Genomic DNA, 25,703 nt, shown 5'->3' with positions numbered 1-25,703 from the left:
CAGCTTTTAACGGTTCAATACCCTCCACAAATTCTGGTGGCTTCATCTTATTATATTTCTGTGTCAGAGTTATCATATCATAGTTAGCTGGTTCAGGTACATGTATTTGTCTTTGTTGCTGTTGTCTCAAAGATTCGGTTAAGGCTTCGACCATTCTTTTTAGCCGGTTAATTCTAACATTAGAAGATTCAGATTCGTCTACATTCCTTGTCCTTTCCATTGCCTATACATAAACAGGGTAATTGTTAACATTGGAATAGTTCTCGCTGACTTCATGTTTCATTTTCACTTCAAATCAAATAGTTCGTCATTTTATCTCAACTCAAATATATTCACATAGGTTACGTAGTCTTTCACGTTCATATGGTCATGTTCACAAGAATTACACATTCAATATTGAAATCAACATTACATGTTATTCAACATAACTTCTTTGTTCATACTCATATGTTTCATTTCATTTTCGTTTTAGTTCAGATATGTTCATAACAGTTCACACACTTACACATGATAATGCAATGCCCTATTTCTTTTCTAGGACATCCTATAGCTCATATGGACTCGTGTGTGTGGTATTACTCGTGCTCTGATACCACTATGTCATGACCTAAACCCGCCCCTATAGGTTTAGCATCGTAACTGGCCAATAATCCTAAGATTACTGAAGGCCTCTGAACTGATTAACAAAATAAGGGGCTAGCGGAAGCAAATACATAAATATAATTGTCCAATGAGCCCTGTTGACTTATATGAAACAGAATATTTAAAACTTTATATACACATCCAAAAGTCATTCTTACATTATACCAGCACACATTATAGCATCTTAAGTACAGCCAACAAAACAAACAAGTCTCATGTATAGAAACAACAAGAACTTAAAACACGTGACATTTTCGGAACCTCCACATGAGGTGCAATGGTTGGGTGAGAACAGAGTACAGATCCAGAAAAATGTCTTCAGGACTGATCTCCAAAACGCTCACCTATATATATATATATATATACACAGAGTAAGCTAAAGCCCATTGAATAACATTAAGGTAAAGAGGTTAGTGAACTAATTCCGAACATTTCATAATCATAAAACAGATCATAACATAATCATTCTCATATCTGAACATAATAACGGTACATCCTATAGAACACATCACATATCGTCTTCCGACTAGAGTAATCAGTTTCGGATATCGATTAAACACATATCCCCACAATGAAGTGGCCAACGAGATCTCGTAATCACATATATGTCATGGACCTACATTAACATGCTGTCTCCCATGACTTGAGACTATCTATGGATGCCATAATAGATTTCAAACATAGGACATTCGTTCATGTAAACAAATATAATTTCAAAAATCATAACTTATCAAATCATATTTCGAACATAATTCATATGAACATATCTTTACAATAACGTTACTCACAGTGGGCTTCCAGAAACGGTTGGTCAATCTTCAAGTCTTGACCTACTAACACATATGCACATAACAGAAACACATCTTATCATCACACGTGTTTACATGGCCGTTATGGCTTAGCTTTCTTATTCAGTTCAGTACTTAAGAGTTGTACACGTGAATCAATTCTCAGATTTATCTCGTATTTTTCTAATTCGCTTTACATATATCGTTTCTTAGCTCATGAATCTTCAATATCTCATAATTCATGTCTACATATGCTCAGAAATTGATGGAAATGAAATGCATAACAACTTGTCAAAATGCACTAAAAATGGACTGGTCGCTCGAGCGCAACTTTGGTCGCTCGAGCGGACTGGCCTATCTAAAAAAGTACCGGTTGCATTCATTTTACGCTCGAGGGCGAATTTGGTCGGTCGAGCAGAGTGCTCATGTCTGTAAAAATGCTGGGAGTTCATATTCTCCGCTCGAGCACAGGATTTCTCGCTCGAGCGGACTGCGAAATTATAGGTTTTCAAAAATAGAGTTTTAAGCTTCCAAATGCAATTTCAAGGGTAAACTCATGCAAGGCTTATCTTTAAAGCTTGAAAACTTTTCTGAAACATGAACACATGATCCTTTATAAACCCTTTTGCTCAAAACTCATGATTTTAGCCAAAATTAAGTTCAACTTTCATGCATGTAAAACCTTTCAAGCTTTTTTCTCCAAAACTCATGAAGTCAGCAAATTTGAGCTTATAAGCTCCATGCATGTAAGAAATTATTTTCCAAAACATGAAACCAAAGTTCAAAACATGATAATTCAAACATGCATGTGTCAATTATTCATAATTTCTACATGAATGATCAAAATCAAACTTGACATAGCAAAACCCAACATGTTTAGGCATGCATGTACAATTTTCTTCTTAATTCTTTCCTAAGACTCCTCAAACATGGAATTTACTTACAAAACTTGTTGACATATGCATGCATGCACATCTCACACTCCAAACTGAACACAAATGATAAAACTCATGATCAAAGTGATGATTAAACACTTATATATGCATGCATGTAAGAATTATAATCAAATTCTTCATCTTCTTGACAAACATATGTGAAATACATGCAAATGATCATAACAACTCTATGAATTCATCTCTACAATACATAATCTTCATGAATTAATAGTGAAAGGCTTGCCTAGAGTCTTGAATTACTTTTGTTCTAGCTTAAATTTGATGGATTCTAGCCAAGATCTTCAATTCTCCTTCAATCTCTTCTTTTCTCTCTCTAGAATTGCACACTTTCTCTCTCTAAAATAAATTCTCAAAATTTAGCACTCACTTGGGGCAAATTGAGCTCAATAATGAGCTTAAGAGCTCATATGTATAGTTATGATGCCATTATACAATAATTAGAGCATTATGTTAGCCATAAGCAACTTAATTTACCAAACTGAATAAATTTTTAATTAAAATTTGCCATATGATTCTAAAAATTCCGAATAACATATCCATGTAATCAATTCCGGTTTCGGATGTCGATACGGCTTTCAATTTTCATATCAAAGCAGATTTCACAATCGATATTACTACGATTAATAGATAGAAAATCAAATAGCATACAAAAATACACAATTAACATATAATTTATTTTAATTACTCGATTAGCGTCCTTAATCATGGATTAGTAATTAATTACAGGTTGGGGTTGTTATAGGGTCCTCTCAAGCCCTCGTCTCCAATAATGACAAATAGTTTTACAATGCCAAATTTAGAGAATGACAAACTTTGGAGGGCTGACTTGGACCTCATCAAAGAACTGCGAGAAGTAGCTACCGTCTGACTAGCCTCATACCAATAGAAAGTCGGGCAGCACTATAATTGTAGAGTCCGACCTAGGGAATTCACAGTGGAAGACCTAGTCTCGCGCGAAGCAACCCTTGCCACGAAAAACCCAACTGAAGGCAAGCTAGCAGCTAAGTGGGAAGGCCCTTACATCGTCAAAACTAGACCCCGCCGAGGCACTTACCGTCTCTAAGACATGGAAGGAAGAGACCTCCATTATCTATGGAATGTCGAGCACTTGAAACGTTATTTCCAATAAAACGATACCTTTTGCTTGTTGTACGACTCAATTGTTATATGTTTCATTTTGCTGTTCGGAACACTTTTGTCCTTGCCATACAATACATAAATGTATGATCGCAGGATTTTGCCTTAATAACAAAAATTTAACATCCCAATTATTTGTGTTATGCTTTAATGTAAAATTTTCGAACAAGCCAGGCCAGACTGAGCACCACAGGCCTCAGCCAGACTGGGCATTACAAGCCTCAACCAGATTATGCATCATAAGCATCAGCTACACTAAGCATCGCAATTCTCAACCAGACCGAGCCTAGAGAGCTCAGCCAGACTGAGCCCAACATGCCTCAGCCAGACTGAGCATTACAAGCCTCAGCCAGATTGAACATCACAGGCCTCAGCCAGACTAAGCATTACAAGCCTCAACTAGACTGAGCATCACAGGCCTCAGCCAGACCGACCTTAGAGAGCTTAGCCAGACTGAGTCCAACATACCTCAGTCAGGCTGAGCATCGCAATTCTCAGCCAGCCCGAGCCTGGAGAGCTTAGCCAGATTAAGTCTATCAAGCCTCAGCCAGACTAAGCATCACAAGCCTCAGTCAAACTGAGCTTCATCAGGCCCAACTGGCCTGAGCCAAGCAGACCTCAGCCAAATTGAGCGCACGCCTCAGCCAAGCTCCACCCTTATTTATTCTTTGAAATGATATTTCCCTTATTCTTTCTTCCAAATCACAAAATTTGTTCTTTGAAGCACAACACCACAAGCAAAGCCAGTTCATTATACAACAATCCAACAAGCAAAGCAAAAGGCAGTTTTATAACTTGACTTTATTTCAACTAACTTCAAAAACCATTACACCAGCTGAAAACACAACAAACTTCAAAAACCATCTTTCCAGTTTAAACACAAATTTCAACTATTCTTTACAAGCAGCCATATTAATTCAAAAAAAAAAAAAAAAGCGCGCCAGGTTGGGTTAGGTCTTTACTCTCCTCCCCTTCCATCTTCTTCACCCTCACTGGACTCTAGGTCTTCGTCCTTAATCCCCTCGTCCAAGGGGGTCTAGGCAATATCTCCCTCCCCTGGCTTCACGTGGCTGAAGTCCATGTCTGGGAAAAGTTCCTTCACCATTCACTGGAAGCTCATCCATCCACTGTCCAAATACAGGCTCAGCTGATGCTTATAGATGTCAAACTATTGAAAGTTTTCTATTATCTCTGCCTTGGTTTGCCTTTCCACCAGCGAAACCACCGCCACGTTTGAAGGCCCCACTTCATCTCCTTCCTCCCTGGCTAGACTGGACGCTACCGTAGCATCTATAGCCATTTGGAATTCTGTCGACTATTTGTATTGATCCACAGCTACACTATAGAAGTCAGGGTAGGCAACTCTCTCTGACTATAAAGTCCTAGTCAAGTCTGCCATCTTCTCCCTCTCTTTTTCTAAAGCCTCTTTTGCCGCAACAAGGCCCCTCTCAAATTCTGCGATTCGCACATATGCCTTCTCATTGTCCTTTGAAGTTTGATCGTGTAGTTCTTCATTATTGGTGAGGGCCTCTTCTAACCTCTCATTCGCAGTGGCATAGGCTAACCGGACCTCACCAGTCCTTTTTTGTTACATCGCCAAGTTTAACTCCAGCGTTGCTACCTCACGACGAGTTGCTTCCAACTCAGAATTAGCTTGGCTCAACTGAGCACTTACGCTTGCTAACGCTGCAACCGCCTCTGTCTGTCCCACCATGGCTTTCTTCACCTCCAACCCTTGCACCACGGCCAAAACCTCCATGTGTTTAGCCTGCTTCGCGTACATCAGGCTTCTGGCACAAGCACTTCGTGCCATCTTTCGCCACTGCCCACTTTCTGCTTTTATTGCCTCTAACTACACCTTGAAGGGCTCCGCGACCACCCTTGCACTCATCCCTTTCCTAGAAGAGCAGCTGCCAACGTCAGGGATTTCATCTGCGATGAGCAGAAGGCCCTCATTAGCTCAACCTCCCCAAACTTGGAGATGCCTCTCATGGCAGCATCTTCTATGGTCCCAATTAGATGATCTGCCGCCACTCGCGCTGTTTGTGTCACCTCGGTTACCCCTCCACCTTCAGCCAGCGACCGACCAACCACTGTACTTAAGTGGTGAATAGCGGTTCCCCTGTTTCCCACCGTTGGGCTTACTCCAATGTTCCCCCCTTGCGCTAGAGAGGGGCGTCTCTTTTCCACTCCCTGCCCTGACAACTCCTTTCTTTTGGTCGTAAGGGCGCCTACCACTAGCTCAGCACCACCCACGCGTTCTCCTTGCTCTAAGGAGCGATAAACCATCTGCTTTATACTCGTTCCCCTAAAGTCCACCACCTCCACTACTGGTGGGTCTGCCTCCCCCCCTCCGTCACCATTCCAGGTCTTGGCACTCCTATTTCCTCTACTGTTGGTTTAGCCTATCCCTTCTCCCTTTGTTCCTTCCTTTCCTCCTTACCCTCCCTTGGCGCCCTCCTTTCTTCAACACACGCTCCACTTTTTCTTTGCTCCTCTCCTTGATTGGATCCACAGGTGCTTTAAGTGGCACGAACGTCCCCCAATCCTGCTCTTCTACGCCTTTAGGATGTGGCAGGATGTATATCTGTGCGATCGGCTTCAGAGTAGGTCCCAACTCTTTTTCTTTGTACTTCTCCGCCGCCGCCACCACCACCACCCGTTGGTCTTCCGCTTCTTGAGTTTTTCTCATTGCCTCTACCTCCTCCGGAGCAGGATCTCCCTCTACGGGCTCAGGTCCCAATCTCAAGGCAAACAAGGCCGACAGTTTGACTAGGTCATCCCATCGGACCCCTTATTTTTCTCTTTATCCCTTCACATGCTTCACTCTTCTCTCTGTCGCCGCATCCAACTTCGGCTCCAACGACTTGATGGGGATCTTCCAAATCGTCCGAACCCCCTCCCCATTATTCGCTAATACAAAAACCCATTTCGTTCGCTAACCCCTAACAGATGAGGGCACCCTGCCACCAAACCCTTGCCCGCCACTGCTTACAGGGTCACCCATGTCTCTTATTGACCCGACGCTTTGTAGCACGAGAAAAACTTGTCCACTGACATCATTTCCTCCTCAGTTGCCCGTGGCCACGAAATTGCGAATGCGAACAGGATTTTGCAGGCGTTCGGTATCAACTGGCCTAGGGTCACCTCTAACCGATTCAACACATCGATGACTAGCTGAAGGAGTGGCAACCTCAACCCCCCGTGGAATGCCTCTTCATACAGGGCGAACTCTATCGGTCTTGCGTCCGATGCCCTTTCCGTCGCAGTTGGCAGCCTCAACTCCACCTCTGCTGGAATATGATATTTCTTGCGTATCTCCTCCAAATCCTTCACCGTTAAACTTGACCTGTCTATTTTAGTATGCCAATGATCAAGCTTAACCTTACTGATGATCGGTTTGACGGCCGAAATCATCATCGCCGGAATGGGCCTGGTTGCTCATTCCACCCTCCTCTCGACCAACCTCTCTACTCTATTCTTCTCTACCAATGCCACTCCGTCGTCCTCTCCTAACGCATCAAGTGCCATGGCCGGCGCTTTATCCTGTGCCATCTCCTTTATGTTTTTGTATATTGCTTCGATTGCAGGTTTGAGGAAATTTGTGATGTGACAGAGTGGAGAATCAGATGAGATAAAGGAACTGAAGTCTGGAATGCACTGGTTTTTTGCAATAAGGTAAGCAAAGCACACGAGCCCGAATGCCCAAGGTTTACCCGTGTTCCAGGGATCACAGTTAAACTTCGCCAATTCTAAAACTCACCAAGTTCAAGTACCCCGCCTTTCCCAATCCCCCTCATTTTCTACATCCCCTTCACTTCTTACTACCGCTTCAACACCCCTTACCAGTGGTCCAGATTTTCCCACATGTACAGCCGCGATCCCTTCTTCCTCCCACTCATTCTCTTTCCTCCCTCCATCTACTTCACTTCACGTCACCACGTGCATTCCCGTACGTCTAGCCCCATGCGCCATGAATGCCCATGTTGGTCGGTTACCTTCCTCAGCGGTCGGCCACCACCTTTGTCAGTTGCCTTACTCGCCAGTTGGCCACCACCTCGTCCTATCACCTGACTCGTCGGTCGCCACCACCTCTGTTGGTCATCCTTCTCCACGATCGGCCACCACCCCGACCAGTCGCCCTACTCACCGGTCAGCCACCACCCTGGTCGGTCATCCTCCTCCACAGTCAGCCACCACCCTGATCAGTCACTGTAGATACCTCATTTTGACCGCCCTTACGACTTGGACGTCACCACTTGCACACCCAATGATGAATGTGTGTGTGCTTGTTAAGTGCTCGGAAGTCCTCAGTGGAACGTCACAGCTTTGAGCCTTTCAAACCCTACACACCTGCTGCCTTATTTTTCGACCAAAACTAGAGTTTTTCATGCTTGCAACCTCTTGTGGCCTGCCAGCCCTTGCTATTAGCTATTGACCATAGATTTTGGCCGCCGGCCATAAATGTGTTTTGTATATATTTTTCTGCCAGCTGTGCCAGCTGTTGGCAAAGATACATGCACCTTCTTACACGTGTATATTGATATTTCTGGGGGAGTTGCATGGCTTTCTGTATATAAGAGGCCTCCCTTCCATTTTTAAGGTTGGAATTTTTAGAACAAAAATTCTCTCTCATTTTCTCTCTACAATTCTCTCTCTCTCTTGCAATTTCCTAGCTTTTTGCAAGCTTTTGCTTATACACTCTAAACCAAACCTTACCATCTTTGAGCTGAGGTACCTTTGAGCCTAGTTTGAGCTTTTGAGCGTGTGTAACTCTTGATTTTTAGCCTAGAATTGGTCTTCTCTTCAAGAGGTATAAGGCTTTGCTTGTTGCTTTACGTTAGTTGGTAGTTTTCCTACTGTTTTCTATTGTTTTGGGGCTGTATAAACTCTGTATTTTTTGGCCAAAACTTGTGGTTTAAGTCCTCAAAGAGTGGAGGGGTGGTTCACCCCTCTTTCCACCTTACTCTTCTAGCCTTTACCCTTGGGTTTCCCATCTTTACACCATCTCTTTTTGAGCTATTTTATAGAGTTTTTTTAGTGGCTAAAATGTTGTTTTGAAGTCTCAAAAATGGTGGGGGTAACCTCCCCTTCTTGTGTTTGTTTACTAGCCTAGCATGCTCCATGTGTTAGCTTATTATTCTAGTTTTTGTTAGCTTAATTCCAGTATGTTTTAGGACTGCTTTAGACCTTGTGGGGAAGTGGATTGGATATACTCTTTTGATCCACTGGGACGCTCAAGATCCTCAGCTGATGACCTGGACAACCTGAAAAGAAACAAACACTCTGGTCGGGGGTGTCGGAATTAGCACTCTGACGGTTAAGTCAGTGTATACTCTCTTAATTACTTGTATTTTAAGTTAAGCGTACTAATTCTCTCATACCTCTTTCTGGCTGGTGTTCTTCTATTTATATCTTCTCTTTCTTGGGCCTCGGGGCTGGGCCCACTTTCGATTCACCGTATAACTATTTACTCGGCTTCTTTTGCTGCAAACCGCTTTCCACTCGGCCCTTTACTCAACCGGCTATCCAGCCGAATAGGGCAAGATTTAAATATGTAAGACGGGGCCGAATGCGATACATATAGTTCGACTCTCCAGGTCCAATTATTCGGCCTATTTATGTCTCCCAATATTCGGCCCCTACAATTGCCTCCCAAGCACTCCACTAATGACAGTTAGCTGGAGTGTTTGGTTTCGAACTCAAAAAGTCAGAGCCAAAATTCAGCGGCTAACCCCATTCCAATGCAGATGTCAGAGCACATGCCTCTTGGTTATCATTTCAACTACCTGCCCCTTCGTACACTTCTATTTACTGTGATTTAAAATTTCGACGTCTTTTCAAATACATACACATTTTTAGGTGCTTGAAGTTGTTGGACTGCCTTCCGACTTACCTCTGCAACTTCCTTTTATCCTTCACTGTCTTCTTCGTCTCTTGTAAGTTCTCTTCCCTTCTGCTTTGAATCCTTTTTCCTGGTTTGTTTTTGGTTTAGCACACTCCTATAAGCTGAAGAGAATGGCAAAACCTTTGAAAGATTTCCTCTTCGTGGATCGAATTTCTGGCTTTCGACGCCATTTTTCCATCCCTGATGACGTCCGTCTGTCACTCGTGACAGACGGCACTCTCGATATGGAGAGGGCTAATGAAAGCACAATCGTCTTCCCTCTCCTATCAATCGCAGATGGTGGAGTCCGTTTCCCCCTTCACCCATTCCTTAGGGTTGTCCTTCGCCATTGAGGTCTAATCCCTTCCCAACTCAATGTCAACTTTTTTAGAATCGTAATGGGGATCATAGAGTTAAACCGTCGCCTTAGGAGAAACCTTGGCATACCTGCTATTCGGCATTGTTATGCCTTGGCAAAGTCTTCTGGCCGGCATGGGCACTATTTCCTCAAGGCCAAGGACACCGACCATCAATTAGTGACCATGCTTTCTAGCTTTGGCAAGCGAGTCGATGATGTCATGGTCATTGTCCGAGGAAACTGGGAATTCAGCGAAGGCGAGGACCGCTTAGATCCTATCCCTAGACGGAAGGGCGAACCAGGTGGCCATATAGCCCTTTGCACTTATTTTTGTTGTATATACAAGACTTTATCTTTTCGATCTCATGGTTTGGTTTGTGCAGGAAATGATTTAAAGAAAGTCTCGACTTCGACCGACGACACCGTTCTTACGGAGATCAAAGTCGTGCTGAAATACTTCGATCGTCCAAGCCTTCAGAAACAAGGGAGGGCGGCCCATATTCTTCTTCGATACGAGCCAACGTAAACGACGTTCTCGGCATCAGAAAATATCCCGATTCCGAAGGGTGAAAAGTTTCTTACGGCTCTTATTTTAACTGACTTCAGAAACTTGTGCCAAATTAGTTTTGATGGATCTGACGTGGAGCGTGCGGAAGTCGCTGAGGTCGCTGAAGAATCAGGCTAGTCCGAGGCCGAAGTAAATGAGGCTTTAAGGGTAGCTTTTGAGGAAGTCGGCCTCAATTCAGTCAACCCTCCGTCCACCTCGGGCCGAGGGGACATTTACGACGATGTCTTTATTGGATTAGAAGACCTTCCCGGTGCGTACCTTGAAGACATGGCCGGGTTGTCACTCACACAACTCGCCAAAAAGAAAAATGCCGAACGAATGGCCGCGCGGCGGAGAGCAGAGGCCATTCGATCCGAAATGCCACCCGTCGCCGATGTTGAGCCCCCTCTGCCTGTTATCGAGGAGGAGACGGCTCAAACCCGAAATGCCGAGTCGGAGCCGGTCGTGCCGGCGAATCAGGAGGCTGAACGAAGGGCGGAGAAACGTCCTGCCGAGGTCGAGGCCGGTTCTGAAGAAAACCCTGCTGACAAACGGCCGCGTTTAGGGAAGTCAGATACGATTGTGCCATTTGTGGTTCAACCAAAGATAAAAAAAACATGTCAATATCCTCTGATGCGTCAGCTATGAAACATCCAGTCGTGGCGCTGAGCATGGCTTCGTCGGTCTCATTGCCGTCTGACAAGGCGGCTTTCCGCTCAGAGCCGGATCTTTTGGCAATAGCGTTAGCCGCTCAATCGACTCTTCTGGTAAATATCTTGATCTTGCCTTTCCCTTTTATGCATATATTTTGGTTTTAATCTCTTGTTTTGCAGACAGTTGGAAGGATAGCCGAGATAGGCCGTTGCCAGCACGACGCCATCGAACGAATTGGCCATTTACAATCTGAGGTTAAGGGCCAAAGGAGACGGGCCAAATTTGAAGCGGCGAGGGCAAAGATGGAAGGTGCAAGGGCCGAGGCTGAGATGGAAAGGACAAGAAATGCAGACCAGCTCAGATTAACCGCCGAGGAGAGGGCAAACGCGAGCGAAGCTGCGCTCAAGTTAGCCCAAGAGGCGATCACCAAACTTGAGGCAGACTTGAAAGAAAGGAAGGCGGCGCAGGAAGTAGCCGACTCTGAGGCGTCCAAGGCGTACGAGGCTGGGCAAAGTGTTGCCCTCACAAATTATGTGGAGGAAGTCCCCAAATTTGAGAGGGATTCAAACGCGGCTGGCCTTGTTGCTGCTGATATGACATTGGCTATGCCGATTCCATACAAGCAAGTGGATGTTAAGTTGATGGAGTCTGACTCCGATGATTGATTAGGGTGACAATAGTTATTTTTGTTTAGGGATTTTGAATGTATTGTTACAGCTTTTCGTTTAGTAGTTTTTATGTATGGCTATAGTTTTTAAGTTTTTTGCTAGGCATTTCCCTGCAAACTTGTAGCTTTTTATCTAGTAGTTTTCACATGTAAAATGGTAACAGTCTGTGCCCAATTTACTAATGAAAATTTCCTTTCCTTTGTAATTTGCTATTACTTGTGCTTGATTTTGCTACTGATGAATGGTATTGCTTTTCGCTATCTTGGATAAAACATTTGTGTACACTTGCCGATTAGATAACTAGGCAACTTAGTAATTTATTCTCATCGAATAGCCGATCAGATTAATAAATCTGATCTTGCCGAATATTATTAGTTCATGTAGTGGCTGTGGCATAAATCGATCGGTGTGGCTTTATGCTTTAGATATTTAGCCGATCAGATTAATAAATCTGCCATTTCCCCAGCCAGTGCATGAGCTCCAAAAGCCGAATATTTTAGTTCATGGAGTGGCTGCGGCATAAATCGATCGACATCGGGCTTACATATTTGGCCGATCAGATTAATAAATATGCCCTAGCCCCAGCCAGTGCATGCGCTCCAAAAGCCAAATATTATTAGTTCATGGAGTGGTTAAGGCATAAATCGATCAGCATCGGGCTTACATAGTTGGCTGATCAGATTAATAAATCTACCCTTGCCCCAGCCAGTGCATGAGCTCCAAAAGCCAAATATTATTCGTTCATGGAGTGGCTGCGACATAAATCGATCGACATTAGGCTTTATGCTTTAGATATTTAGCTTATTAGATTAATAAATCTGCCCTTGCCCCAGCCAGTGCATGAGCTCCAAAAGCCGAATGTTATTAGTTCATGGAGTGGCTGCGGCATAAATTGATCGACATCGGGCTTACATATTTGGCCGACCAGATTAATAAATCTGCCCTTGCCCCAGCCAGTGCATGAGCTTGAAAAGTTGAATATTATTAGTTCATGGAGTGGTTGCGGCGCACGTTGATCGACATCGGGCTTTTGGAGTTTAGCATTAAAGAAATCGCCTCGAGAGCGCTGCATGCATTAGGGATAAATGGGGTGGGCTCTTCGTGCCAGTGATTCCACTTATTGTGTTCAGACTCGATTTAAACCAGTTTGTTGCATAAGGTTAGCTAAGTGTGAATGTCAAATAGATTGTTCTTCAATAGCAGAGGAGAAAGGCAAACATTGGCCGAGCTTGACATTGAAATGAATCGCAACAGCGAGCCCACACACACGGGAAGCAGGATGTCTAGGGAACGGGAAAAACGTCAGCCCAAAGTCGTCAAAGCAGATCACCCCGAAAGGAAAAACAGTAACGGGGAAGCTTCCCGCGATCGCGACCGAGAAATGAGGCCAACGCGACGCCGCGACCGTTAAGTTTTGCAGTTTTTGTGAGGAATAAACCAATGATGGAGGCAGATTCTATTGTCAACGACCCAGGTGTAGCAGTCGAGTTCGCTCGACAGATTTTTCCATCGGAAGTCCAGCAGTCGATGGTTGGTCGACAGGATTTTGAAGTATTTCGAGAGGGCATCCACAGAGCAGTGAGAGGGCTGTACACTGCCTATGAAGTCGGCATACGTCTGTGCGCCGCGCGGCGGGAGATAGAGAAGAAGGATGAACGAATTCGAAACTTGGAGGCTTATGCGAAGAAGGTCGAGCGGGAGCTAAGGAAGACCCAAACGGCTGAGCCACATGCGGCCGGACAATCCAACCCGATCGTTGATGAAAGAGTGACCCAACGACTATTAAGCCATGTGATTGTCGATCAAGATACGGCAAGTATGTTCACACCAGAGAATGCGAAGGTCGTGCCCTATGAACGGGGCTTCCACGAGGGCCGGAAAGTCGGGATAGAGAAGACCAAGGAGAAACTCGCAGAGGAGGTATGCCGATGCGAGAATCGGGGCTTTAGGCATGGGTGGATTAAGGCTCTCCAAGCTGCAAAGGCACTCCAAGGAGCAGGAGTTGAATCAGCGTCGCCATTATATCAACCTCATCACTTTCCTTTTGGCGCTTTCGAAATTGAGAAGAGCGATGACGAGGGTGATGCCGCATAAAATTGGATATATTGTAAATGTTTGTGCTTCATTTTGAATGTTTGCATGCTTAGTTAAGCATCTTATTTTGAATGTTTGAATGTTTTAATTTGTTTATGCGGTTTGCGCTAGCTCAAATCAATTAAGCATTTCATTTTGAATGTTTATATGCTTTAATGTGTATACGGTTTTTGCCGACTTAACTTCACAAAGAATTTCACTTTGAATATTTGTATGCTTTAACTTTCACAAAGGGCGCTCCGAATTCAGAATCTTATTCGGCCCATAATTGTCCTGCGCGAATAAGGTTCCGAATCCGGGGTGTTATTCGGCCCATAATTGTCCTGCGCGAATGGGGCTCTGAATCTGGAGTCTTATTTGGCCCCTAAGTGTCATGCACCAATGGGGCTCTGAATCCGGAGACTTGGCTTTGTCAATCGTGATATCCATGAAGGGCGCTCCGAATTCGGAGGCTTAATCGGCCCAAAAGTGTCATGCACCGATAGGGCTCCGAATCCGGAGACAGCTTGGCCAATCGTGATATCCACGAAGGGCGCTTCAAATCCGGAGGCTTAATCGGCCTAAAGGTGTCATGCACCGATGGGGCTCTGAATCCAGAGACAGTTTGGCCAATCGTGATATCCACGAAGGGCGCTCCGAATCTGGAGGCTTTAATCGACCTAAAGGTGTCATGCATCGATGGCGCTCCGAATCAGGAGACTTGGTTTGGCCAATCGTGATATCCACGAAGGGCGCTCTGAATCTGGAGGCTTTAATCAGCCCAAAGGTGTCATGCACCGATGGGGCTCCGAATCTGGAGACTTGGTTTGGCTAATCATGATATCCACAAAGGGCGCTCCGAATCCGGAGGCTTTTGAACTCAATTGCACGATGAGAAAACGGAAAACTTTCCATTGCAAAAATGAAATATGTACATAGCGAACCATTCAGGACAGATATCATGCCCCACAAGTCGGGTCAATGATAGAATTTACGTAAATGTGTGGAATTCCAAAGTCGTGGCAGACTTCTCCCAGACATGTCTTTGAGCCGAAATGCCCCTACTCCCGCGACTGAGTCGATCTGATAAGGGCCGTCCTAGTTAGGACCCAATTTTCCGTCGGCTTCAGGACCAACTCTCCTTGCATGTAGTGGCGCAGTTGAACACGTTGAATATGACTTAGCAAGTTGCTGTAGGTACCGTGCCATGGATGCGAGGGCACAGTCTCTCCGTTCTTCAATCAGAATCAAGTCCAAGGCCAACATCATGTCGTTTTGGCCCAAATAAAAAACTCTTGATTTCAAGGTTGGGAGGCCGATCTCCAAAGGGATGATTGCCTACGTTTCGAAGCATAAAGCAAACAACGTCTCCCCAGTGGACCAGCTCGGAATAGTGCGATGAGCCCATAACACACTTGGCAACTCTTCTACCCATCTTCCTTTAGCTTTCTCCAGCCTCTTCTTGATGCCGTCTAAAATAGATTTGTTGGAGGGTTCAGCTTGGCCATTACTCTGTGGATAAGCCGGGGAGGAATAATAGGGCCGAATACCATACTTGCTGCATAGTTCCCAGTAGACACCGCAATCAAATTGGGTGCCGTTATCTGAAATAAGTGCTCTTGGAATGCTGAATCGTGTTATGATGTTTCTCCATACAAAACGCTTCACGTCGGTATCTCGGATGTGTGTTAGTGCCTCCGCTTCTACCCATTTTGTGAAATAATCTGTCGCGACAATCAAAAATCGCTTGTTAGCCGGGGCACGAGGCAGTGGTCCGACGATGGCAAGTCCCCATTGGGCGAACGGCCAAGGACTGGTTATAGAGCTCAACTCTTCAGCAAGTAGGTGGGTTAAAGGAGAGAACTTCTGGCACTGTTCACACTTTTTCACGTAACATTCGGCATCAGCTCTCATTGTCGTCCAGTAATACCCCTGTGCCACAGCCCGATGAGCCAAAGAGCGACTGCCAAAATGGGCACCGCAACTGCCTTCATGTATTTCGGCCAGAAGTGCTTCGACTTTGTCCGGATGAACGCATTCCAGGTATAGACAGGAAAGGGATTTTTTATAAAGCTTTCCTTGCGGATCCAAGTAGTATCGCAGGGCTTTATTTCACAGCTTATGCGCTCATTTTTTGTCCGTTGGGAGCTGTTCAGAAGACAGGAAAGTAGCAATGGAGTCCATCCAACTCGGTCCTGACTCTATGACATTGACTTGGACTTCTTCAGAAGGGCCAATGCTCGACTCTAAGATGAAACCAACTTCAATGGTCCGTTTAATCCCTGAGTTAATGGTAGAGGCTAGGCAAGCCAGGGCATCTGCATGCGTGTTCTGGTCACGGGTTATTTGGTTCAATTCATGATGGTTGAATTTTGCCAGCAAGGAATTTTTCGTTTTCATGTAAACGACCATGCGATCGTTTTTTGCTGCGTACTCCCCCTTTAGTTGATTGATCACCAATTTTGAATCGCAAAATATAAGCAGATGCCGAGCACCTAGGAGATGTGCATTCCGCAAGCTGGTTAGCAGGGCCTCGTATTCAGCCTCATTATTTGTTGCTTCGAAGCCGAGTTTGACAGCCTGCTCAATTATTGCCCCATCGGGAGCCATTATCACTACTCCGGCCCCGCTATCTCGTTGATTGGATGATCCATCACAGTACAACTGCCAAATGTCCCCAACATAAATTCTCCAGCTCGGCTTAGGTCGAATTTCATCAGACTTGAAGTCGGCACGACCCCTAGTGACTTCGGCCACAAAGTCGGCAAGCACCTGTCCCTTGATTGAGGTTCTAGGCAGAAACTGAATATCATACTGGCCGAGTTCAAGAGCCCCCTTTGAAACGTGCCCTGATGCTTCTGTACTACGGAGTACCGACCAGAGGAGGTGATCCGTTAGTACCCCGATGGTATGCCCCTGAAAGTAAAGCATCAGCTTTCTCGCTGCCATGACGAGGGCTAGAATGAATTTTTCCAACAGAAGATAGCGTGTTTCGGCATCAACCATTGCCTTGCTCACATAATACACTGGCCGCTGCTCCCCTAGCTCTTTCTTTATCAGTACGGCGCTGACGGCCCAGTCGGAAACTGCTAGATACAAAATGAGCGGGTCACCTGCCGAAGGTGTTGTCAAGAGTGGAACTGATCGGAGGTAGGTCTTAAGGCCATTGAAAGCGGCTTCGCACTCAGCAGTCCCTGCCGTAGTGTATGAAAGAATTGTCGGCAGCGGTCTGTGGATTGACTGATGAAACTGTTGAGTGCGACGGCCATCCCCATCAACTTTTGAACCTCTTTCACTGAACAAGGGGAGCCGAGCTCCAAGATTGTTGTGATTTGCCTCGGGTTGGCTTCGATTCCTCGGTGGTTGACAATGTAACCCAAGAATTTGCCAGAGTTGATCCCAAACACACATTTGGAAGCATTCAGCTTCATTTTGTATTTGCATAAAATGCCGAATGTCTCCTCCAGATCGGCTAAATGAGTTTGCTCTTCTTTGGACTTGACCACCATATTGTCAATGTACACTTCCATAGTGTGGCCGAGTTGCTCCTTGAACATGGCAGTGACTAGTCTTTGGTAGGTTGCCCCTGCATTCTTCAGCCCAAAAGGCATAACCTTATAGCAATAGGTTCCTCTTGGGGTGAGGAATGCAGTTTTGTCTTGGTCCTCCGGATGCATGGCAATTTGATGGTAGCCTCTATAAGCATCGAGGAAGCTCATACGCTGATGGTGTGCCGTCGCATCTACAAGTTGATCTATTCTGGAGAGGGGAAAACAATCCTTGGGGCAGGCTTTGTTTAGGTCCGTGAAATCAACGCAGACTCGCCAAGTTTTATTTTTCTTCTTCACAACCACAGTATTCGAGAGCCATGTAGGGTAGGTTACTTCCCTGATTGGCCTGGGGTCAGGCAATTGGTCAACGTCTTCAACAACGGCGGGCGTGTGCTCTGCGGCTGACCACCGGCTTTTCTGAATAATCGGCTTGCATTTAGGGTCAACATTTAAATGGTGCTGCGAAACAGACGGATCTATACCTGACATCTCATATGGATTCCACGCAAATACATCAAGGATGCTGAGCATGAAGAAAACTAGCTGTTGTTTGTTAGGTTGACTCAGGGAGGCGCCGACCATGAAAAACCTGTCTGGGTTTCCGTCAATTTCAACTCGATCTGGGGCTTCCGTGGCCTTTTCACTTGGGAGTCGTCCAACGTCGGCTCTCTCGACTGGCATCTCAATAGAATTCACCTGCAACTCTTTTGGCGTCTTTCCAGCAAGCAAATAACATGCTTGTGCTGATTTCTGGGAGCCACGGATTTGCTCAATGCCGCGTCCTGTCGAAAAGCGTAACAGCTGATGATAGGTGCTTGGCACGGCTTGCATAGTATGCAACCAAGTTCACCCCATGATCAGATTATACGGCGATGGCAGCTTGACGACCAAGAATTCCACATCCACTGTTCGGGAACCCGCTCGAACGGGTAGTGTGATTTTTCCCAATGGGTATTCTGGATTGGAGTTAAATTCGAAAAGTGGATAGGGAGCCAGAGAAAGATCCGATTCGGAGAAGCCGAGTTTGGTGAATGGCTTGTAATACATAACTTCCGATGTGCTCCCCGAATCAATGAGTACACGCTCAACGGTGAATCGGTTTACACGTAACTCAGTTACTGAGGGATCGATGTGGGGAAGTGTCACTCCTGCGGCAACTTCATGAGGCCGTTTAGCCGGAGTGAGTTGATTTTGAGGGTCAGGATTCGACTGAATCGTATGCACCGCAGATGACATTGGCAGGCTGTATATCATGTGAATCACGGCGAGTGGAGGCGAATCCTATCTTAAGGTTATTGCTTTGGTTGAATTTCCTTTTCAGACGTACTGTTGTAGCCAACCATCTTGTACCAATTTCTCTAGGTGATCCTTCAATGCATAACAACTCTCAGTGTCATGACCATGATCCTTGTGATACTCGCACCGCCTGTCCCATCTTCTCGTGTCGAGAGGTCCCACCATTTTAGACGGCCATTTGAAGAATGGAAGGTGTTGGACTTTGGACATAACCGCACTGATCGGCTCTGACAACTCCGTGTATTTCTTGTCTACGCGCCTTGTGCGCCTGCCATTGACTTGCAGTTGTTTATTTTCTCGGTAGGGGCATTGGTCGCTTGATCGGCGAGAATCCCGTCTCTTGTCTCGTTTAGCCCGATGCCGTGATTTAGGGCTCTAAGGTGGTACGGAATTTAACGGCTGAGCAATTTCAGAAGGGGTCATCTTGTTGGCCATGTTTCTGGCTTTAACCCGCAAGGCGTCATCTTCCATTTTGCAGTACTCCTCAACTTTCTTCATCAACGACCAAACTGTTTTGGGGGGTCTTCTAGTCAAGGAGTTGCGAAGAGCACTATCAGGATGCAAACCCATTTTAAAGGCGGTAATCGCCATAAAGTCGTTGTAAGCGTCATCCACAAGATTAAAGCATTCCCAATAGAGCACCGAATACGCTCGTAAGGTTTCTCCCGGCTGGATCTGCATTGCCCAGAGAGAGTCGATTTGCTTCGGCTGGACCTCGTTGGTGATAAATCTTGCCATGAAGGATTTTTGTAGTTGATGGAAACTCTTAATCGACGCTGGCTACAACTTATAATACCATCTGACGGCCAACGGTCCCTAACTGCTCGGAAATATTCTACACATAAGAGCAGCGTCGTCTGCATGCAACGTCATGGCGTGCTTGTAGTGACGGATATGATCCGTGGGATCCGATTTCCCGTCGTACAAGGTGAACGACGGGCTTTGAACTTCTTGGGTAGTACTGCCTTTGCGATCCGTCGCACAAAGGGATTGTGCTGGTCCTCTTCGTCTAAACCATTTCATCTTCGCTTATGCCTTATACGTGGACTCTCTTCAGAGGAACTGGTAGTTTCGGGTCGTCCCTTCTTTTTGGGCTCCGAGGATAATGAATCAGAGTCATTGTCAGTGTCTTGTTGTCGGGCTCGAGGTCGTCGACCACCTGTCCTCAGAGGTCGTTCCGGACCTTGGCTTACAGCTTGTTTGGACTTCGCCACTTCCAAGGCCAAATCCTGATGAAGACATTCGTTCTCAGCGATCAAGTTCTCTAACCTCTGTTCATTTTGCTTTGCTTGTTTCATGATCGCTTGCATTGTCTCATACGCTGAAGTCGAGGGTGAGTCGAAGTTCAAGTCGCGTCTTGCGGCGATAGTCTCTGGTCCCAGCATGTTTGTTAGGGTGAGATCATCTTGCGGTGTAGTTTCATCAGCGATTATCAGAGGATCTTCCGTTGCGCCCGCCATGGATGTAGTTGAGTATTTCCCCAGACGGCGCCAATTATGGGGAAGTGGATTGGATATACTCTTTTGATCCACCAGGACACTCTAGATCCTCAGCTGATGACCTGGACGACCTGAAAAGAAACAAACACTACGGTCGAGGGTGCCAGAATTAACACTCCGACGGTTTAGTCAGTGTATACTCTCTTAGTTACTTGTATTTTAAGTTAAGCGTACTAATTTTCTCATACCTCTTTCTGGCTGGTGTTCTTCTATTTATATCTTCTCTTTCTTGGGCCTCGGGGCTGGGCCCACTTTTGATTCGCCATATAACTATTTACTCGGCTTCTTTTGCTGTAAACCGCTTTCCACTTGGCCCCTTACTCAACCGGCTATCCAGCCGAATAGGGCAGGATTTAAATATGTAAGACGGGGTCGAATGCGATACATATACTTCAACTCTCCAGGTCCAATTATTCGGCCTATTTATGTCTCTTAATATTCGGCCCCCACAGACCTATTTTAGGACTATTTTTGGGTGTTCATTACATTTGAGCTTTGTATTGCATGCTCATAGTGTAATAGTCCTCATAGATTTGGTGGTTTAGGCCTTAGCCACCATCCTATTTGAGTTGATAGTGTCTATTTATGGCTTTTCACACTTGCGATTACTCTTAATCACCTCTGCAACCTACCTCCTTTCTTGGCTTTTCATTTGCTTTGAAAGTTGGTTCAAACTAGTTGCTTGTTTAAAGCATGAGATTGAGGTTTTGTGCTTAATGGTTTAATCCCTTTGAGAGTTCATTACCAACGGCATGACACTTCTCTCATGCCTAAAACAACACTTGGTTTGTTGTTGTAATAGTTAGTTAAATAGTTTAGCTAATTTATTCATTTAGTTTTGTAATAGCTAGTTAATTAGTTTAGCTAGTTAGCTATTCGGACCCTCCTGCGTGAGGGCAAGCAATTGTAATAATGTGTATGTCTTCCAACCCCACGTCTTTCTCCCTTCTATTTACTAGCTTATGTTGGTTAGTTTAGGGCATCATGCTTTGTTTAGCATACTCCATGTTTGCATCCACTTGTCTTGCATGAATCGAGGCTCAGTACATCATTCTAAATTGCATTGTAGTTTAAATACTTCTTTGAATACTTGTTTAGACTACGTGCCATCAAATTGCTTCATATGCCATATTAGTAGCCGAGCCTAGTAATTGTATATTGCATGTGTTGCATTAGTCATATTGCATAGTTAGGATCATGCATTTTTTCTAACTTTATCATCTTTTTGGCTTGGAGTACTAGGTGAGCTTTTACTTGCTTTAGCATATTGCATAAGTGTGATTGTTGCCATGCCTAGCGTGCTTGTCATGGGGCTAAGTGCTTAAATGATGAATTGTTTGAAAGCCTGTGGATGAAGGCTAATTACTTGAATTGGAATAATTTGAGTAATGTTTATATTCGATCACTTTTTCAAGTGGTACATATTCAAAACAATTTTCAAAACAAAACATGAGATTAAGTGTTTCAATTCTTGCAAATTAGTCTATACTTATGTGTGTGCGCATCACATAGTAATGCTAGCCTAATAATCGAAACATGAGCATATAATGTAGGTAAGATTCATGTCATGATTAGTAAAGGCCGATCTTTGATCGGGCGAGCGGGGGTGCTCAATTCATGACCTTTCCCTCTCGTACCTAAGTTCTCGAGCTGAGACAATCTTGGTGATGACAAACACATGGCCTTTTGCATGAGTCATGGGTTTTCTAAATTTTTAAAAAATATTTAAGTGGCAACTCTGTATCAGGCAAAGTAGTCCATTTTTGGCAATTTGATTCAAAATCGATTTTCTAAAAGATTTATCGAATTTGGACTCTTTGGTCTTTATCTATTTCACATTGCACTTGTGAGATCAGATTCAGAACTACGGGTGTCCGATACTGCAGGGCTTATTTGTCTTTCGAAAGGGGGCACGAAAAGTCGAGCTACTGTTTCTAGCGACTCTGCTGGGGAAAGATAGAGAACTTGACTTGAAACTCATGATATGAAATTTTTTCTACACGTATATGTTTCTTTGCATTTGCATTTGCATTGGCACGCCTAAGTCACTATGTTTGCCAGCTGTTATTCTTGGATGGTTTGCCGGAGGCTTGCCTAAAAGCTTGCCAAAAGGTTGACCGGTCATGGGCTCTGCCATGATAGAAACACAATCCTTAGATCTGGACTACCACTGTACCGTTTGATCCTCCTTTCACTTCTCAGTGTTAAGTGTGAGAGGTATATTAGGTAGTCTTGCTGAGGTACCCTTTTGACCATTCGGCCTAGTTACATATCAAAAAGACATAGAGACTGTTCCAAACTAGGACAGGATGCTCACTCGAAATGTAGGATTGTGTGAAAACCGCTTTGTTTGAATAGTGAACCCTAGTTCCTGATGAAACTAGGACAAGGTAACCTTACCCCCTCATAGGGTTGTTTTGGCTCTCACTTAACTGGCATGTGCGTTACAGTGAAACTGCATAGGAATGTGCATAATAGTTGCAAGTTTACAAGTTTGGTATTTATTTTGGGGACATAATTCAGTGTGGAGTGCAGTCCTACAGCTTTGATCATGTCTGTATTGATAACGTCTTAGCTGAGGTGTTGTGCAGTTTCTGATTACTGCTTTCTTTTTGCTTTATTTCTTTTTGCTAGGTAGTTTATCACCATAGCTTCTAAAAGTTCGGATAACCCCCAAGTACTTTGGACCTGAGTCAAAAGGCTTTGTAAAGCCCAGGATCTTGTTCGGGGACAGGCCGTGTTTACTTTGCTCCCACTAATTACAAGACGGCGGAGAATCAAGCAGAGCTCACCGGTTCAGTTTTTACAACAGTCACCCCTCAATTCACCTGTATCCAGTCAGGTACAGAGACAGTCTTCTACTTCTAGTCCAACACGAGATCACTCGCCTGTTCCGATGTCACAGTATCCCCCAGTCAGTATGGAGGAATTGATACATCATCTACAGTAAACAGTTGAAATCCTACAGCAAGATGCTGCTCGTCAGGCCGAGGTAGTAAACAGGCTACAACAATAGCAACCATAGCCGGCAATGGCCTCTGCATCCCATGCACCTCCCACGAGTATCCTAATACCCAGAGCCACTGCTCATACTGCCAATGTCCAAGAGAATTAGGGTAATCCAGCAGAGCCGATCCCAGCACAAGCCTCCAAAGCACCTGTGTATCAAACTGAAGCTCCATTTGAGTTTAAGGTCGACCCAACTATACTCAAGGTCAATAAACTGGAGAAGCTATTCAAGAGAGCATAAGGTGTTAACTCCATCCCGGACATAGAAGACGGGTATACCGATTTTGCAGTGACACTGCCAAATCAGTTCAAAATGTCGCACATCAATCGATTTGACAGCTCTGGAGATCTAATGGTTCACCTTTGCCTGTTTTCGAACATCTTACGGCCTATGGGCCCGACTAGACTACAAAAGCTGTCTTTTTTTGGCCAGACCATGTCGAGTATAGCGGCCATATGGTATGTGAAGTTGGAAGATTCTGTCAAGAAGAATTAGGAGGAGATGGTCGAGGCCTTCATCGCGCATAATTCATACAATACACAAATCGAGGTCACAACTCGTGATCTCAAGGCAACACGCCAAGAGCCGAAGGAGAGCTTCTTAGAATTTGTGACGAGGTGGAGAACTAAGGCCTCAATGATGACCACAAGGCCTTCTAAGAAGGATCAAATCAGGATGGTTGTCCGAAATCTACACGGCAAACTGTTACAAAAGATGATCGTCCTACCTCTGTACACATTTACAGAACTCCATGAGATGGGGGTGCAAATCGAAGATGCCATGAAACAAGGGCTGATTACAGATGAGAAGAAGCTGGCAAAACGGCTCTTTGTATGCAGTTCCATTGCTACCTGTAGTAGCACAACTGCGAGGCCGTCTGATGTAAGCGTTGTCACTACAACCAAGACTGTCGACCTCTTTGCCAACACGAGCTCACAAAGACCCTCCAATCCTAACCGATCCCAGAGGACCTTCAATCAACTGTACGTGACCCTGTCTCAAGCCATAAAGGTGCTAGTCAAAAAAGGGCACCTCAAACCATTAGAACCCTGCCCATTGCCTGATCTCCTTCTACCCAAACACAGCCTCGTGCACGTTTCACCAATAACATGGTCATGATACCGACCAGTGCTTTCGATTGTGTCATGAGATTAAGGATCTCATTGACAACAAGGTGATTGTTCCACCTCAAAAACCCAACATGACCACAAATCCACTCCTGGTCCACAATCAAGTCCCCCCGCCTCGAAATCTCAACCTGATCCATACACTAGCCACCTCTAATGACCCCAGCATATATATTACCCCTTCCCACCTACCAAAACCGACGTTGTTCATTCGAAAAGGTGCAGATCTGTGCATGATGGACACATCTGACCCCCAACCCAAGCTTGTGGTGATGCTTATAGTGGAAGGAAAGTCTACCTTGGAGGAAGGTACTAGTCCATTGCCGAAGTGTTCTGAGGAATTAACTGATGGGATGTATGACCCAAGCTGCTACATTGTGCTAATTGGTCAAATTAAGCCTGAATTGGCGTTGTTAACCTTGGTAGACGTCAATGTGGTTAGGGAACATGGCCCAAGCCAGGGGTTGAATGATTTGGCAAAACTTGAGGAGGATTTAGACAACCTGCAGTTCTTTGACAAGCAAGATCAGGGGGATGTGCAAATTAGCTGGTTCGACTTGAACGGATCAACTAACAACTCTGGATGGCTGAGTGATGAGTCAGATAAGGAGGAAAGAACTAAAATGAAACCAGAGGAAAAGGAAGTAGGGATCGCTGTAGTGGGCGAAAGAGCCGATGAGAAAGGAAAGCTGCCGAAGAACCCTGGCATGAAAAATTCAGCTCAAAAACTGGGCACCATGAGCACTGCAGACACGGAACAAGAAGCTGCACTGAAGTAGTTTGAACGAGAAAGGGTTGAAGACAACAAGGAATCAATGATAGCTCAACACGCTGTGGGGGGTAACAATGATGTGAAGGTGATACAAACGAAGTCAGACAACTATTTGTCGGCTGCTGAAGGTGTATGATGAGACGATGATGATCTGCATCTTGCCCACACGATGAAGGCTGGGGCGAGTGCCTTCCAAACAACACGTGGTATGCTGAAGAAATAGATCACATAACAAGAAGTGGGCGGTATTTTAAGCCACCACACTTAGATCAAGTTGAGGCATTTGGAAAAGACAGAGAGGTTGAGAAACAGCTGAAAGAAGAGGCAGTGTTGAAATAACTTACGAAAATTCAAGCCAACATCTCAATCGGGGGTTTTCTCATGGCCTCCCGGGTGCACTGACAAGTAGTACTATCGGCAATGGATAAGGTTAAATTATCCATTGACACCACGCCTGAATAGCTTGTAGAATTGATCTTCTCAAGTGGTGCCATGCCAACCATTACCTTCTCCGATAAAGAACTACCGCCGAAAGGCTCGGCTCACAACAAACCCTTGTACATATCTGTGGAGTGCAGGGAGAAATGGGTGCTGATGGTGTTAGTACATATCGGTTCGGCAATCAATGTCTAGCCTTAAACTAGCAGATTTTGTTCCCACAACCTAAGTAATTCGGGCGTACGATAATACAAGCAGAGAGGTCATGGGCACGGTGCAAGTTAGAGTTTAGACGGGCCC

The sequence above is a fragment of the Camellia sinensis genome, chromosome 6 (genome assembly GCF_055761805.1).
Source record: "Camellia sinensis isolate YWXY chromosome 6, ASM5576180v1, whole genome shotgun sequence".
In the NCBI taxonomy this organism is placed as follows: domain Eukaryota; kingdom Viridiplantae; phylum Streptophyta; class Magnoliopsida; order Ericales; family Theaceae; genus Camellia; species Camellia sinensis.
Note: the sequence above shows the minus strand (reverse complement) of the source record.